At 43.0% G+C, this 15,715-nt stretch overlaps 1 long non-coding RNA gene across 1 annotated transcript; it reads right to left on the bottom strand.

Moving 5' to 3' along the window:
* Positions 1-1,607: 1,607 nt before the first annotated feature.
* On the bottom strand, positions 1,608-5,816 carry LOC110016029 (uncharacterized). Its single transcript, XR_002291291.2, has 2 exons — positions 5,677-5,816; positions 1,608-3,764 (listed from the first exon to the last, which is right to left on the bottom strand). It is a non-coding gene; the product is annotated as an uncharacterized LOC110016029 (long non-coding RNA).
* Between the last annotated feature and the right edge of the window lie 9,899 nt (positions 5,817-15,715).

Raw genomic sequence — 15,715 nt, 5'->3', positions numbered from 1 at the left:
CAATCATGTGACGGGTTGCCACCGGGGGGATCCGCCTCAAAACAAACAGCCCTGCTTGAATGCAAAAGGTTGATGGGCTGCCGTGACGGGTGGTTTGTGCGTGCGTACGTACGTGCACGCCACCCCATTCCGCCGCTCTGCCATTCCCCAGAACCTCATAAAGCTCATGGACAATAATGATCCTGCCATAGACTGTAATGATCCCACCATTTCATGGGGTATTACACTATAATGATGATAGTTCTAGACATTTGCATCCCATCCGGAGCTGAGCTGCTGAGCTGCACCTCCATCTTACCTGGTAATTTATAGAGCAAAGGCGTGAATAAGCCGCTCTGGAATAATACAATCCACACTCGGAGTGGAGCGTGAAGATTTATTACACCAGCGTAAACCCAGAAGGCAAATAGAATCAGCCGGATCTGTCTGAGTGTGTGTTTTTGTGTCCAGGAATAAAGACATCCGCGAAAACCGGCCAATGACAGCAACATAAAGGATGATGGGGTGGTGGCGGGGGAGGAGATAGGTGGAGGAGGGTGGGGATGTGGGTGTGGCTTCATCACGAAAATACCCCAAAGGTTGACAGAGGCGGGCGGCAGAGGGAGGAGGGAGGAAAGGAAAAGGAAAGAAAAAAACTCTTTTTGCCAGAAAAATATTTCTCCACTCCTCTCTTTACAAACATGCAACACAAAGAGGACACACACTCCAACACACACAATCACAGGATGGAGGGGGGGGGGTAGAAAAACAACAAGCCTGTGCGTATTTTACTCTGAGAGTTAATGGGAATAAAATACCTTGGTGGATGAGTGCAGATGTGTTTGATACAAATAGTCATTTTCCTATTTGCTGCCTCATTGAGCATGATGAATGATGGGAGTCAGGGAGGCGGCGTGATGAATGGCAGCACCTTGGCTCCATTGCATGCCCTATTGATTCTCCTTCTTTATTACTCCTACAACCCAGCTGGCTGCTCATGCCCTCCCTACACTCCCCTGTTCTCCGCTGAAGGGGGGGGACGAGGGGCCAGGTCTTCCTTCTACTGTAAGAGGCTTCGCCTCTTTGCCTCTTACAGGAACAACTGGCTTTGGTGTGTGCGGGTGTGTAAACACGCAGGGGGAACAAGCAGAGTGTGTGTGTGTCCCACGGCCTGCTGGGAGTTCATGGATAAGGGAAAAATGAGTCTTCTGATTAGCAGATTAGAGGCCAACAGTCTCTAACGGGGACTTAGCTGCGAGCTGCTTAATGAGAACAAACTGAGTAGAAAAAAATCAAAAGAGGTTTTAAAAACTCCAGAGGGTTCATGGTACACATGGTGCGTTCAGGGACAGAAGTTTGAAACCAAGGTGAGCTTCATCACTGAGTTGTACCCAAACTGTCACAAACTTGACTCGCTGCTCCGCTTTACCCAAAAAAGACAAAGCAAATTTGATTTTAGATCAAAATGAACTTTTACAAAGAACTCAGTTTTGTAGTTGTTGCTTTTTTTGTTTTGTTTTACGTAATCCGAGTTATTTAATATTGAAAACATTTTTGGTACATTTCTGATCTGATGCTTTTGTAAAACATTTAAATGAATAAAGAAATGCAAAATCAACAGGTCCAAGTTGAACCCAATTTTCATTTTATTCATCTTATTTTCTCATTTAACACTTAAACAGAGCACTTCTGTCCAGGGGTTTGAACAATTGAGTAAAAGTAGTGCAACTATCAACAATACAAAACAATTTACTAGTACATTAATTCAGTAATTAATTAATTCATCTTCTAAACCCGTTTTGTCTTATTCGGGATCACGGGGCTGCTGGAGCCTATCCCGGTCACTTGTGGGCGAAGGCAGGTGACAGGAACAGGTCGCCAGTCTGTCACAGGGCCTTAAATACAAATAGTGGATAATTAGTCATGTGAGAAAGTTTGGTGACTCCATTAGAATGTCTTTAAAAATATTTGAATATTAAAATTGTTGGAGTATGAATATGATGATGAGTTTTCATGATGAGCTCATCAATGAAACCATATATTAGTTACAGATGTTTTTGACAATTTATTGGTTTATTTTTTTCTCTTTTGATCCCCAGAGTTTGCACTTTGTAGACGGCCCCTTAACAGTTGTCTGTCAGCAGCACAGAAAGAGCCATTCATATTCAAAAGAAACAAAAAGCTGATCTTTTTTTCTATTAAAATGCCTGTAGATCGTTGTTTTCATTACGACGAACCAATAGAGACACTTGGTGTCAGTTTTAAATATTTATTAAAAGAGTCATTGATCCCAGAAGTCCAAATCTGTTAATATTTTACTACCAAACTGTTTAAATGTTTCTCCTGCACCACCTAGTGTCATATTTTTGCTGCACTTTACGACAGTAAAATGTGGTGATCCGTTCATACGGTAGTATACAAGCTTATAATAGAGTATTTATCTGGAATAATTAGCCTGAAATAAATAGCACTGATCAAAACAATAATAAAATAAATATTCGATCCCTAAACAGAATGGAACATCCCATTTCAGTCGAGTCTGAAAGTAGTTCATCGGATCTGGACACCCCTAGTTGTCGCCTTCTTCAGATTTGATGTCTTCAAACTCTAAAAAAAAAGGCAAAACGGTGGGACAGACGCAACCGAAAACAAACAAACAAGCAAAATACATTTTCACAGAACACGCCAATCCTTGATTATAACTCCTTATCATACATCAAAGTTAAAGTCAAACTAGTTACTCCATTAACTGTAAATGGGAACTGGACTGAGTGGGTGCCACGACACCCACAGAAAATAGTTTATTTCCGGCTCCAACCAAATAAAGTTGCTTTTTTTTACCCTACATGGACGTCATCAGTAAGCAGGGATTGGTTAGAGTCGGTCTGAGTTTCCATGGCAACCACTCTCGCCAGTCCGGACTGAGCCTGTTGTCCATACCACCCCCAACAGGTAAGCGGGGTCGGGAAAAACTGTCAGTCAAACATTTTGAATGTTGGAGGTAACAGGCTCCACTTACTTTTATTGAGGCTTATTATTATTTAACAATGTTGTGCATTACTTTGTTGAATATTTTAAAGGGCTTAAATCCACTTCTTTGAGCTTTTAAGTTTATTGGATTGTTAATTCCTCGCCAAAACCAACCCTAAAGTAGTATTTTGATCAATTCATGTATTTCTGAGAATTCCTCTAAAAACTGGCTCTCTGAGCATCAGCCCCCCCTAATCCACGTAAACAAGTGGGTCCTCACATTGTGACATCACAAAGTGAGGAACAGCCCCTTCCAGGAACATATTTTCATGCTTCTTTACAACTGTCAGAAGTAAAGGTTTGGGTTTCATTCTTTTGGTCAAATGTCGTTTTCTAGATACGTTTCCAGCCCTGAATTGATCTAAAACTGAGCTTCTGGTCTAAATATTGAACGTGCTAATCCTATCCTTTGTGTTTCTATGTTTTATTCCTACTCTGAGGAGAGTAAAGTGAGATAAAAGCTGTCACAGAGGAAGCTGTTTTACTGATGGCCTTTAGAAGATCAGAATCACCGGAACGGTGAGCCCCCCCTCCCCATCGGCCTCTTCAAAACAAAGCTTTGCTCATCCATCCGTCGCCGCAGGACGAGTCGACATCTGAGCGGCCCGGCCTCGTTCTGGACGGCGCCTCCATGGGGGGCTGCGGCGAGAGTGGGGTTGTCACCGTCCTGTCTGTTTGGTGAAGGCCTCTTCCTGGTTAGGGGGCAGCTGGGCGCGACGTGATTGGTCTGCAGGAGGACAGAGGGGACGTGGGGTCTGGGGACAAAGATGCATCAAGTTATGGACCATGAGTTCCTGAACCGTGTACAGATCATTGCAGAATAAAGAACGTTTGTAACCAAATCAAATCAAACTTTATTTATAAAGCACTTTTCAGACAACTGTAACGCAAAGTACTTTAAAGACTTCAGATAATTAAAAAGGAAATTATAAACCACAATGCCCTCCTAAACCCCAGCACCTAACGTGAAGAAACTGGTGCTGTGGTAAAGCGGTCCACTCCTGATTGGAAGATCACAGGTTCAGTCACCGCCTTTCCCTACCATGCTATGAAGCGTCCTGGGGCAAGACACTGATCGCCACGTTGCTCCTAGTGGTTACAGGTTGTTCAGCGGCGGAGCTGCAATCAGTGTGTGCATGGCTGAATGAGCCTGTGACTGTAAAGCTGTGTTCACACCCATCTCTAAACACGCATTGTAAATTAGATATACAGTCAATGCTCCCATGTAGACGAGGCTAAAAAAACATCAGGCGGTAGCTCCGCCCACAACACATTTTTGGACAAGCGTCAAGCAGCAAATCTGACATGCAAATCCCGTTCGGCGTGAACTCAGCCTATTGCTACTCACACCGCCCTTGGCAAGGTGCGTTCTAGCGACCACTTCCAGTCAAAGGTCTATGTGAATTCACGTAAATGTGCGTTTTAGGCTTCCATGTTAAAAACTTGTGTTCACGCCTAGCTATGCACAGTTTTTGGGCTCTGTGTAGAAAACACCAATCACAACTGATTGGTCAAACTTTGACCAATCAGGGCTTTGTATTTGGGAGATGGCGTCAACTGTTTGAAAAGAGATCACGGACGAGAAATGAATAATGTCGGTTTGTGCCCGGCCGGATTTCTATGACACCAAGTCTTTCATATATCGGAATAGAGCTGTGAAAGAAAAAAAACCTGGAGCAAGATTTGAGATTTGCAACGTTTTGCATCAAACCTCTTCCAACTGTCGGTGGTGGACATGCGCTGGTAACCAGTAGTAAAAGAAGAAGAAGAAGCCCCTCCTTGCTCATCCAGTGTGAAAGCCGTGGGATTATTGCGTGTTAAAGAAGCCACGTGACTGACTGGTGTGAACCTTACTGCGCTTAGGGCCTTCTAATAAAGCGTCACATAAGCATACTCCACTTGAATTGACTCAAAATATGATAGAAGCGGAAACTGAAATGGAAACCTGGTTGATGCTGAGTGAATCCCTGAAGGAGGGAGGACGGATTTTGATTGATTTCCTCCATTGTGAGGTGCACAAACACAAACAGGCGTTTTTCATACTCGCGGGGGTCTTCGCGGCTTCCCCCGACTAAATTACAAATGTTTCAGCGGATCGGAGTCGCGGGACATAATGAAGCAGTGCGGCACGCTGAGAGGTAATTACCCAGCAGCACTCCTGCAGCTCTGCGAGGTGAGGGAGAAGATGAATAGCCAAAGTACAAAACCACTGACCCTCTCAAAAGTTTCATTTACCTCGCCTCCTCTCTCCCCCCTCCCCTCCATCTCCCTCCTCCTGGTTTTGGGGAGCTTGGAAGAGGTAATCATGGAGGGACAGTTTTGGTAGCCTGATGAATGGTGTGTGCGTGGCTTTGGTGCTCGCACCCACACCCATTCATCTGCGCCGGCCTGGAAATGTGGAGCACGCTGAGCCTTATTGAGTCGCCAGAGCTGGTAGAGACAGGCCGAGAGGAGGAGGAGGAGGAGGAGGAAGGAGGACAGACTACCTGGCTGGGAGACGTGGAGCCGATCAATTTTCCCCCTCCAGCCTATCAGTCATGTCCTCCCCGTCTGTCCGTTTCTGCTGATGACACACTTTCTGTGCCCACCGGCCCATTTCCAGGCCGAGAGGAGAAACTCCGGCTGCGCGTTTGTTTGTGTGTCGGTCAGGGAAAGGTGAGCACACACCTGAGGGCTGTCAAGGAGCGGTTTGGTTGAAGGGAGCCGCCTCCTGTCTGTCAGAGCCTCGGGAGGGGCTCTGGGAGGGAGCGGTGGCCCCTCAGGTGAGCTGCCTCCTCGTGCCGGTGGAGTTGGAGGTGGCAGCAGCAGCAGCATCCACAGCTTTGTCAATGCATAATGCATTAGAGGCCTCCCCCCGCTGACAGCCCCCCCCTCCACTCCGCGAGCCCACCCGCTAATCAGAAACGACACATCCCAATGTCCGGACACTCACACACACGTGCACAGCTGCTCACACGCGCGCGCACACACACACAGGCTGAAATTTACCAATCAAAAGTGTATTTCCTGGAGGCCGACTCCCAAGAGAAATCCAGCTGGAAGAAATTGGAATAATTTATTAGCTTACAAGTTTTCGTTGACAGTTAGCCCGAGGCTATTTATCTCAGTAATAGAGAACGTCTCCAATGTGGCAAAATTGACCAAATCAAACAGCTTTGATCAGAAAATGAATCTGGCAAGGCTGTCTGTCTGTGCGCGTCCCGGAGGAGGGCGGGAAACAAACAAAACGGAGACACGGGAGACAGAACGGGGGGGGCTGAGAAGTGACCAGACAGGTGAAGGAGAAGCTCAGCTTGCAAGTGAAATTAAAATGAGGCAGAGGGACGGTGGTGGTGGTGGGGAGAAATCAAAGTTGGGGAAAAAGAAAAGCAGGAATGATCCTGCTTTTCTTTTTCCTCCTCCACGCAAAAGCCGTAATTCACTTTGGGTCGAGTGCAGAACGCTTTAGATTTGCATTAGTTTCACTTTTTCTTCACCAATCTGTGAACTCCTTGTAGCACAATTCCACCCTTTATTCCTCTTTTGCCACCCAGGGGTAGGGAGGGGGGGGGGGTGGATTTGCAGACTCTTCTGAGCACAAATCTGTTTCCGCTCCGGCTCCGTTTATCCCTGTCACTCCGCCTCAGTGACAAAGCTGCGAGACGAGCTGTAAAACATGCTTTTGACACGATGCAGAGGCGCCCCCCCCTCGCCAGGCTGACAGACAGTTCAAAGGGTCGTCAGGCTGACAGTAAACACACCACGGCTGTCGCAATTAGCAGCGGGGCCTTGGATTCGCGGCTCAGCCTCAAAGATGGCGCTCATTGCGTTAAGTGTGCGTCAATCACCCGGAGCAGCAGCAAACATGGTTGAAGCCCACTGTAAAAACGGGACAGTCAGAAACAAGTCAAAACCTGGAAAACCCATGAGCAGATTTGCTTTGAATAAGGAAAAAAACATCTGCAAAGAAATGGAGTAAAAAAACAAAACAAATCCCAGACATGTTTTAATAGTGGTGTAACTTAATTGATGTATAAATTGGCATTCCTGTGATCCAACCAGATCCACCTATCTGCCATTTACTAGTTTGTTTGCACATGTATTTAATTTACACTTGATTATATTGCAAGAAATCCAAGGAATCTGAGAACTTCACCTGTCAGTAGGTATTTCTCTCTGAGTCCAACTGGTTGAAGGTCGGTCAAGCGGATCCTTCAAAATGAACCAAAATTGACTGTGAAGTGTCTTATCAACAACAAATTATGATGTGAATCAAACCATTCTGAAAATAAATTCTTACACCACTAAAAACGATATTTTTCTTGCCAAACAGATAATAGGATTTTTTGTCTTGAAACGAGGTTCTTTTCATTTTCATTTTCAAGACTCTGATCATCATTTTGATCAAAGCGTTCCCAGACCCTTTTTTAAAAGCATTTTTTGTTGTCTGCTCCTGATTCACAACGATTTGAATAAATAATTACTCAGAAATGCAATCTTAAGCTTAATTTTGTTTCCATGTGTCCTCCATCGTGAGAGAGATGCCACAAAAACACCATTTGTGTTGGACTGGGTCTTTACATTTTGGCAGTGCAAGTTCCAATGAAGCAGCAAAAGTTTGAGAACAGCCACAATGATTGGATCACAGATGGATATTTCTCCATAGACGGGCATTAGCACTGACCCCCCTCCCCCCACACCTCCACCTGCTCAGCTCCACACCACCACCCCCTCTCCAATCTATCCGCCTAATGAATTTTTACCTGGCACAGACTGTTTTAAACTCCATTTGGACTTGTGCCTACAATTACCTCCTCAGAGTCTCCAAAGTAACCGCGCTCAGCCTAATTAGTATGCATTATCAATTAACAAACTTAATAGCTGGCAGATTGATTGGATCCTCGGTAGAAGGGAGCAGACCTGGGCAGAGTGAAACTCAAAATGAAAAATCATCTCCCTACGCGCCGCTCCCGCTCACAGCGTTCAGATATTTCTGCCTGCGGAACGTTTTTACTCGCAGCGAGGTGTTTTTTAGCTTCTGAGGAAGAGGATGTGAGCGTGGAAAAGGATGTGAAACGAGCGTTCAACCTCTTTTTAGTTTTATTAGTTATCGTTTTTACTGTTCAGTGTCACAATTGAGCCTGTTGACACAAACGCAAAGTCTCCTTATGATCAGATTTCTTGAGTTATCGCATTATTAAAGTGATCATGTAAACAAGATAATCGGATTATCTGAGCCTACAGAAAGAGCCCAAAGTGGAGCCGCTGCTCCTCCACATCCAGTTGGGCTTCTTCTGGACGCCTCCCTGCATGGGGAGGAGTTCCGGGCACGTCCCGCTGACCCAGGACGCTCTGGAGGGTGTAGAGCTGAATCCGAACTGCTTCTCTCTATCCTTACATTTATCCATGCAGGGGGAGAGATATGGAAAAAATTGTGTTTTCAAATTTGGACGTTAAGACTGTTTGATGACATCATCAATAGGCGCCGGCTCATCTCAAGCTCAACTCAGTGTAAACGCAAACTAATGCGATGTCTGAATTCCTTCACCACTCACTACTTTGTGGACTATGTAGCACGCTCGCCATTTAGTGGTGCTGTCTGAATCTACAAAAATGTAGAAATTTCCCAGAAGTCTCTGCGAAAAACCAGTGTGCATCAATGCTCACTATATAGGGGAATATAGACCACGAAAAAATCTATGTACATATTCTGTCATGGTGCCTCTGTCAGTTCTCCTCCCCCTCCCCTCTCTGCTTGGCCACTGATTCATCCCAGCTGCGTCCACTCAACTCATCACCCTGCCAGACCTTCTTAAGGAGCTCCAGGACCAGTATTCATCGCCAGTTCCCTGATGGTGCTAGTCTGGTCTTCTCACAGTTTTCATGCTATGTACCTCCTGCTCTCGCCTTACATATGTTTATCCTGTTTCCAGGACCTTCATGCCCACGAGTGGACGCCTGAATCCGTGACTACCCAAGCTGAACATCATCCGAAGCTACCTACCTCTCCGCGGAGCTTCGTCATACTTACAGCCACGCCACAAGCCTTTGCCGAACCTCAAGTCTCTCTCCGGACCCACGGCGACTCTCCAGCCTCGCTGCCTCCCTGCCACAGCATAAAAATATCATCGGAGCAATAAACCTTTTACTTAACCTTTACTCATCTCCTGTATTCCTTCCGGGTTCCAGCATCTGGGTCTGCCTAGCGTAGCTAGCCATGCCATGTTTCAAAAACCATCAATGTTTTCATCTTCAGACCTCAGTGGATTCATAAATAGTCGTCTCAAAATGCTCATATCAATTATATTTTCTCTTCGTTAAATAAAAAAAAAAGTAGTGAGCACGGTGTCCGAATCGCTTTTAAAATCCAGGACACTAGATGGTTTTTTAGTAGGTGGGAATTCAGACAGAGCCTAAATGTAAATATAGGTGCTTTAGCCCTTGTGCTATCTTAGATGACCCCACCCTTACATTGAGGTGTTCTCCCTACCATGACAAAGGTGGATAAAGGTGGAAAGATTTCATGTAATCCATGGACACCAGTGAAGATCACAAATCATTGAAGAAAAAAGGTTTAGCGCACTGTCTTGTAGGCTCCACATGACCCCATTCCCAACGTTAAAGTGTCTTGGATAGCACAAGGGTTAGAGCACACCCACGTGAAGGATGCTGGGAAACCCAGTCCTGAGTCGCTATGGCTCCTCCTTAAACTTTCGGACACCACTACAGCTTCAAATACTCCTACAATTGGAGCAATAGCGAGGAGCCAGAGGGGTAGGGAATTTCTGACTCAGGCTAGCCTGGGAACGTCTCGGGGTCCCCCCCCCCCAGAGGAGCTGGAGGAAGTGGCCAGGTAGAAGGAAGTCTGCTCATCTTTGGATCGATGGATGGATGAATGGATAACCAAAAACATCTGAAACCTGAGAGGAACCACATCAGATTTGTAACTGGTCTCCATGCTTCTATTCTGAGGTTTATTTCAGTGAATCTGCACATTTAGAAACTTAAGACTGTTTGTGTTTTTACACATCTTTAAACATATTTTCCTCTATTTAACTCGCATATGAAAAGCCAATTCCCTCCAAGAAATTCTCTCAAGTCGCCACGCAAAAAAAAAACTTTAAATGGAGCAAAATTAACCTTTGATGCCTGAATTCATTTGCAGCTATGAAAAAAATAGCTTTCATGAAAAAGCAGTTTGGTGCATATTTGCATCAACAGGCAGAAGAACACTAATAAGGTTTATGTTATTTTTTTCAAATCCAAGTTTAATTTGAAACGTGAAGTTTTAAGAACCAAAAAACATTGAAAAGTTTAATTTCATTTCCATAAAATTGATGGATTTTCTTTTTTTGGGGGGGGGGGCACCTAAGAAATGTTCTAATAATTGGGGATAAACTTCATAATCTTCAGTAAATAAAAAAACAGACTCTTCTGTATGGGGTGACAGTGAAGAGGAAAGACTGTCCTCTCACAGAAATACAGAAGAACCAATCAAGGTTTTTGAAACATTATTTGGTGAGAAAAATCTGACAAAAGGGGACTTTTCTGCATTAAAGTACGTCAACAGTAGTTTTATTCTATATTTGGACAGTTCAATATGTCATGAATGAGAAAACGTGAGCAAAAACCCTAATAATTCTGTCTGAATGTTACAGAACTGCGACCACCTGACCTCCTGATTTGCGTGCTAGGTGCGGTGCTTGGATTTAACGAGCTCACGTGTTGTTTGGAAAGGTTGCCCAGCCGCCTCCAATTGCACGATGGGGTTTCGTCACGTATGTCCGTTCATTAACGCGAGGCCTTGCTCCCTAATGGGCCTGCGCTCGTGAAAGAACATTTCCTGTAATTTAACATCAGGAGCTTGATGAAGAGGAGAGCCGGATGATGGATGCCGCCTGGAGAAAAAATGAAAAACACAGCTCCCGGGGAGACGGAAGCAGCGGCCATGGATGGGAGGAAACGGCAACCAATTTGTCAAGAGGATGAAGATGGTGGTGAAAGCCAGCTCTCATCCTCTGGACGTTCACGTCGCCATCAAACGGGTCTGTGTGACATTAGGGTGGCAGAATGGACGCCTGCCCTCCTGTTAAAACAAACTAATGAAGGGTTTGGGGTTTCTGAACTTACATTTAAGTATTCAGTTTGTGTTCACACTCGTCTCAGTCCTCCCCCCGCTGCAGCGTTCAGCCGTTTCCCTGCCAGCATAACATTCATAAACGAGTCACCAAAACATGTTTGACAGAGTTGCTTTAGATGCAAATTGGCCGATCCGTCCTCAGCTTTAGGAGCATCATAACGAATCCAAACACTCACCTGATTCCAATGCTCTAATAAACAAAGATGCTTATTTACATAAATATCAATAAGAAGACATTATGACAATTACCCGCCCTATTGGTCACCAACTTTATATGCTTGAAAATATACTTTATTTTCATTAGGAGGCATGAAATGCAGTCATTAGAGTATTAATTAGGGCCACTATAAACAATTATCTGGGTTAGTTTTTCAGTTATCCTGTAATGGGTCATTGCTGTGATGAAATCAACACCACTGTGACACAAATTGCAACACAATGCCACTTAGGACACATCAAACTGGGCGAGTTTCTGTAGCAAGAGAATGTACAAATAGAATAATGTTTGGGCTTTTATGCGGGGCTCCTGCAGCAGAAACGGCCCCCCAGCACAGCAGCAGAGGATAAAAATAAAACAATCCATTACCTGCTGCAAACACGGGCTCGTCCGGACGGTTCACAGCGCAGCCGTGCCGCGGCAGAAATCCGCTGTAAATGCAGGGAAGCAGCGAAATTGAGGAGTCACATGCAATAAGTGTCACCTCAAAGTGATGGGTTTTAAGGGGGGGGGGGGGGGGGGGGGGTACGGTGGCCTGAGGGAGCAAAGTGGGGCAGATTCAGCAAAATACTGCAGCAACTTTGAAGAAATGAGAAAAAAAAATCTATCCTTTAAAGTAAAAAAACAGGTTGTTAAAATGTTGACTTTAGCGGGGGGGAAAAACAAAGAAAAGTAGGGAAATAAGGAAGTCCTAAGGGGCAAAACTCAATCAAAATTCCTTAGGAATTCACAGATTTTCAAGGAAAATGTGTTAATGTAAAATAAAAAATAAAAAACCTTTTTAGTGTAGAAATCATTTCAGAATAAAAGAAACGTTTCTTTGTTTTTGTGATGGCATTATGATGTACTTTGCTTTCCATATTACATTAGCTTTAGATTCCCGGCCACCAATTACCTCAATTTTACTTTGATTTTAGAAGCTCAGTCCAAAGTTTTAGAATTCCTGTCGTGGGGGTGTTGGTTTGGCGTTGTAGAAGGTTTTAACGCGTTTTGGAGACTGAACGCTGTTGTCTTTACGACAGATAGATTCTTGGATCAGTCCATTGTTTCAACAAAAATGTGCTTTTATGGTCATGTGGCATTTTTCTGAGGATGGAGGACAAATATAAAGAAAAATTAAGCCTAAAATTGCATTTCTGAGTATTGTTTTAATTCAAATTGTTGTGAATCAGGAACAGATGTAAACATATAGTTTGAAAAAGATCCTATTTTTGACAGAAAATATGCTGGACTGTTTCACCGCTAATGTTAGATTGGAGGTGTGAGCGGCTTTAAGCTGGGGCGATGGGAAGTGGGGGCGGAGTTGATCAGTGCCAACGGTCCCGCCCACAACATAGAGGCGAATTTCTAGTGAACGCCTGCCGCTCTGCAGAAACTATGTCCAAAAGAACAGCTCAGATTTTTATATTTGAGATTAAACGGCAGAATCCTAATTAAATGGCCACTGGGAACGTTTTGAATGGAATAGATCAAAAGATGATCAGAGGAAATAAACATTTCTTTTTGTTTGCCGATCCAAAAGGACATTTTTTTTAACTTTGTGGCAAAAAACCTTCTAAAGCTACAAATTGGATCTGCGCTCAACATGTCAGGTTCCCAAGATAATATTTTTTAGAGATTTTTTTCACTTTGTTTTCAAAAAAGTTTGTTTTTTAGGCATTTTTAAATATTTTTATGCTGATTTTGCTTTTACTTTTTTCAAATATTCTTTAGATTTAACAGCTAAGTCTCCCATCATACCTTGAAGTACTTCTCTTTTTACTCAAACCAAACGATGAAGAAAAACAGAAAGAAACCGATCTTAAAAAACGTATTATTCCAAATATTTTTGCAGAAAAACATTCAATAATTCCTCCCTTGTTTGTCTTTTTTGGGTCGCTAGGCAGACACAGTTTCAGGGCCCCAAAATAAATCTGTTTTTGGCACTTTTTAAGAAATATTTGCTGACTTTTTCAGTCAAATTCAGCATTAAATGATCCGTGAGCGATAATGCCCGATGAGGTGTCCATTATCAGAAAGCAGAGGACGGTTCTGTTGATGGACACTTCAAAGGGCATAATCCTGCATATACCATGCTCATTTACAAACAAAATAAGTATTAAATCCATTATTAGTACTTTAATCTAGTTTTTTTTTAAGTTTAAATTGCTTTTTCACAAAATGAGCACTAATTGATATGTGGTTTGATGCGTCGTCATGGTAACGGCCTAGACTACAGCAGCAAAGGAAAGCGATGTACGCTGCCCGTCACGACACGTAAAAAACAAAACAAAAAAAAAGGATCATTTCAGAGAGATATCTCACGTCTTAGCAAAACTTCATTTCAAAGAAAAAAAGTCTTCAATTGTTTGATTCATCCCAACGTCTTTATTCCATCTTCTTATATTCTCTTCTCTCTTTCTCTTTAAAAATCATCAAATTAACTAAACAGGTCAAAGTTAAGCACAAAATCACGTCTTTTTACTGTCTTGCTGTAGTAATATAGTGTTAAACAAGGTATGACGACCTAAGCTTGCTTTTTATTATTATTATTTTTTTAAATGTTAACAATTGTAAGACCAACTGGCGTTTAAGCTAGTGTAGTGATCAGCTCTGTGACCGGACCTTTGTGGTAAATCACTTTTTAATCCTGCAGCCAATCAGAATCGAGTACTCACCTGGACCATGGGATGTATAAGTAAGGGTTAATGGCCGACGAAGTGTGCGGTTATTACTTTTAAACGCACGCCTCGCGAAGTGCGTTAAAAAGTAATAACGCACGCTTCGAAGGCCATTAACCCGCTTATACCATGGTCAGTTACAAAAGCAATATGTATTAACCGGGTTTTAGTCCTTAATTCTTGTTTTTTTTCCCGATTTGGATCGCTTTTCTCACAAAAAGCGGGATATGTTACATGATGTGGTGCGATGCGCCGCATCACGTAACATATAGTCCGCGTCACGCAGCACCACCGCTGCAGTCAAGATTGGGCGATATATATATGCTGATCATCCCGATGGGTTGAATAAAGCATCAGTTCAGAGAGAAAGTTCATCTCTTACCGCTTGTTTTTGTCCAGATGATGAAGCTAAAGGTTGTTTTAAAGAAGCCGGCGCAGTGATACAAAACATTTCAGCTGGGTGACCGGAACTTCTTTTTTTACCTTGCGGTTATCAGGTTTTAATGCACACCCAGCAGCCAATCAGAATCGAGTATTCAACCAGACCATAACAGAGTTTTATCTATGTATTTATTTTGTCTGGGTGGATCATCCGCATCGGACGGATCAGGCTTCCGCGTCGTCCGTTGGTTTCTGATCATGGACACCTCGTCGGGCTTTATCCCCTACAAATAATACAAACTCCTTCTGTTTCTAAAGCAACAACAAACGAAAACAAACAGTTTAACAGCAGATTCCTGTTGTATAAAGAGAGAAACGACCTTTAAGCTTCACTAAAACTGAAACAGAAAAACAGTTTGATCAAAAAAAAAGTTAAAATACTCCAGTATCCCATAGGTAACAGCAAATAAAGAAGTTGCCAAAATCAGCTTTTTCACGTTTCCACATTTTTTGTTTTTATCTGACATCCTAATGGACTTTCTACATTTTTAATTTAGGTTTTCTTTTGCTTTGGTTGAAAATCAGTTTTTTGTTAGAATAAAAAGTGATTTATAAATAAAGTTTGTTGTGATAAAACATTTATCCAATGATTTATTTTAGCACATGAAGAATCAATATAGTTTTCAATGGCTTAATTGGAATACTTGAAGGGGTTTGATGATTTTGAACTCAATATTTTTGCTTAAAAATGTGTGATGACGTAAATTTTATTTTAAATTTGTGTTTTTTTGTTTTTTATTCTTATATTGTTAACAAAAAACTTTCAAAAATCTGATTTAGTTTCCATTTTCTGTTTTGGAGTCGAGCGATGATGACAGCAGAATTGAAAAAAACAAAGAAAAGACATAAGAAGATATTACAAGGTTATTGTTTAGAGTGTTTCAGTCTCTTTTTTTTTGTGCCTGGTGTGGGAAAAGGGACATTTCTGGACATTTACATTCAGCCTGATCAACTTTTCCCAGAACAGAATTGGCTCTGATGAAGTTTTCTTAGGATCAAACTTTGTGTCCTTTAGAACAAAAACCTTCAAGAATAAACACGGGATGATAAAAGCAGTGAGGCGCGTGAAGAAGTCTAAGCTGAGGGCCACGTGGGGAGGGCGCGCGCCGCAGTGTTATTACGGGCTCCTTTCCCCCCGCTCACTGATGTATATGTCGTTGTCCGCCGACTTAATTTTGATTTATAGTCCGTCCATAAATTAGAAAAATATGTTTTGAATTCCCTCCCGCGGAAACGCAGCCGTGATGTCATCAGGGGAGCGGCTGAGAT

This window comes from Oryzias latipes, chromosome 12 (assembly GCF_053564925.1).
Source record: "Oryzias latipes strain Hd-rR chromosome 12, Olatipes_Hd-rR_3.1".
NCBI lineage: Eukaryota > Metazoa > Chordata > Actinopteri > Beloniformes > Adrianichthyidae > Oryzias > Oryzias latipes.
The sequence above is the reverse complement of the archived record's forward strand: the minus strand, read 5'-3'. Positions and strand labels throughout refer to the sequence as shown.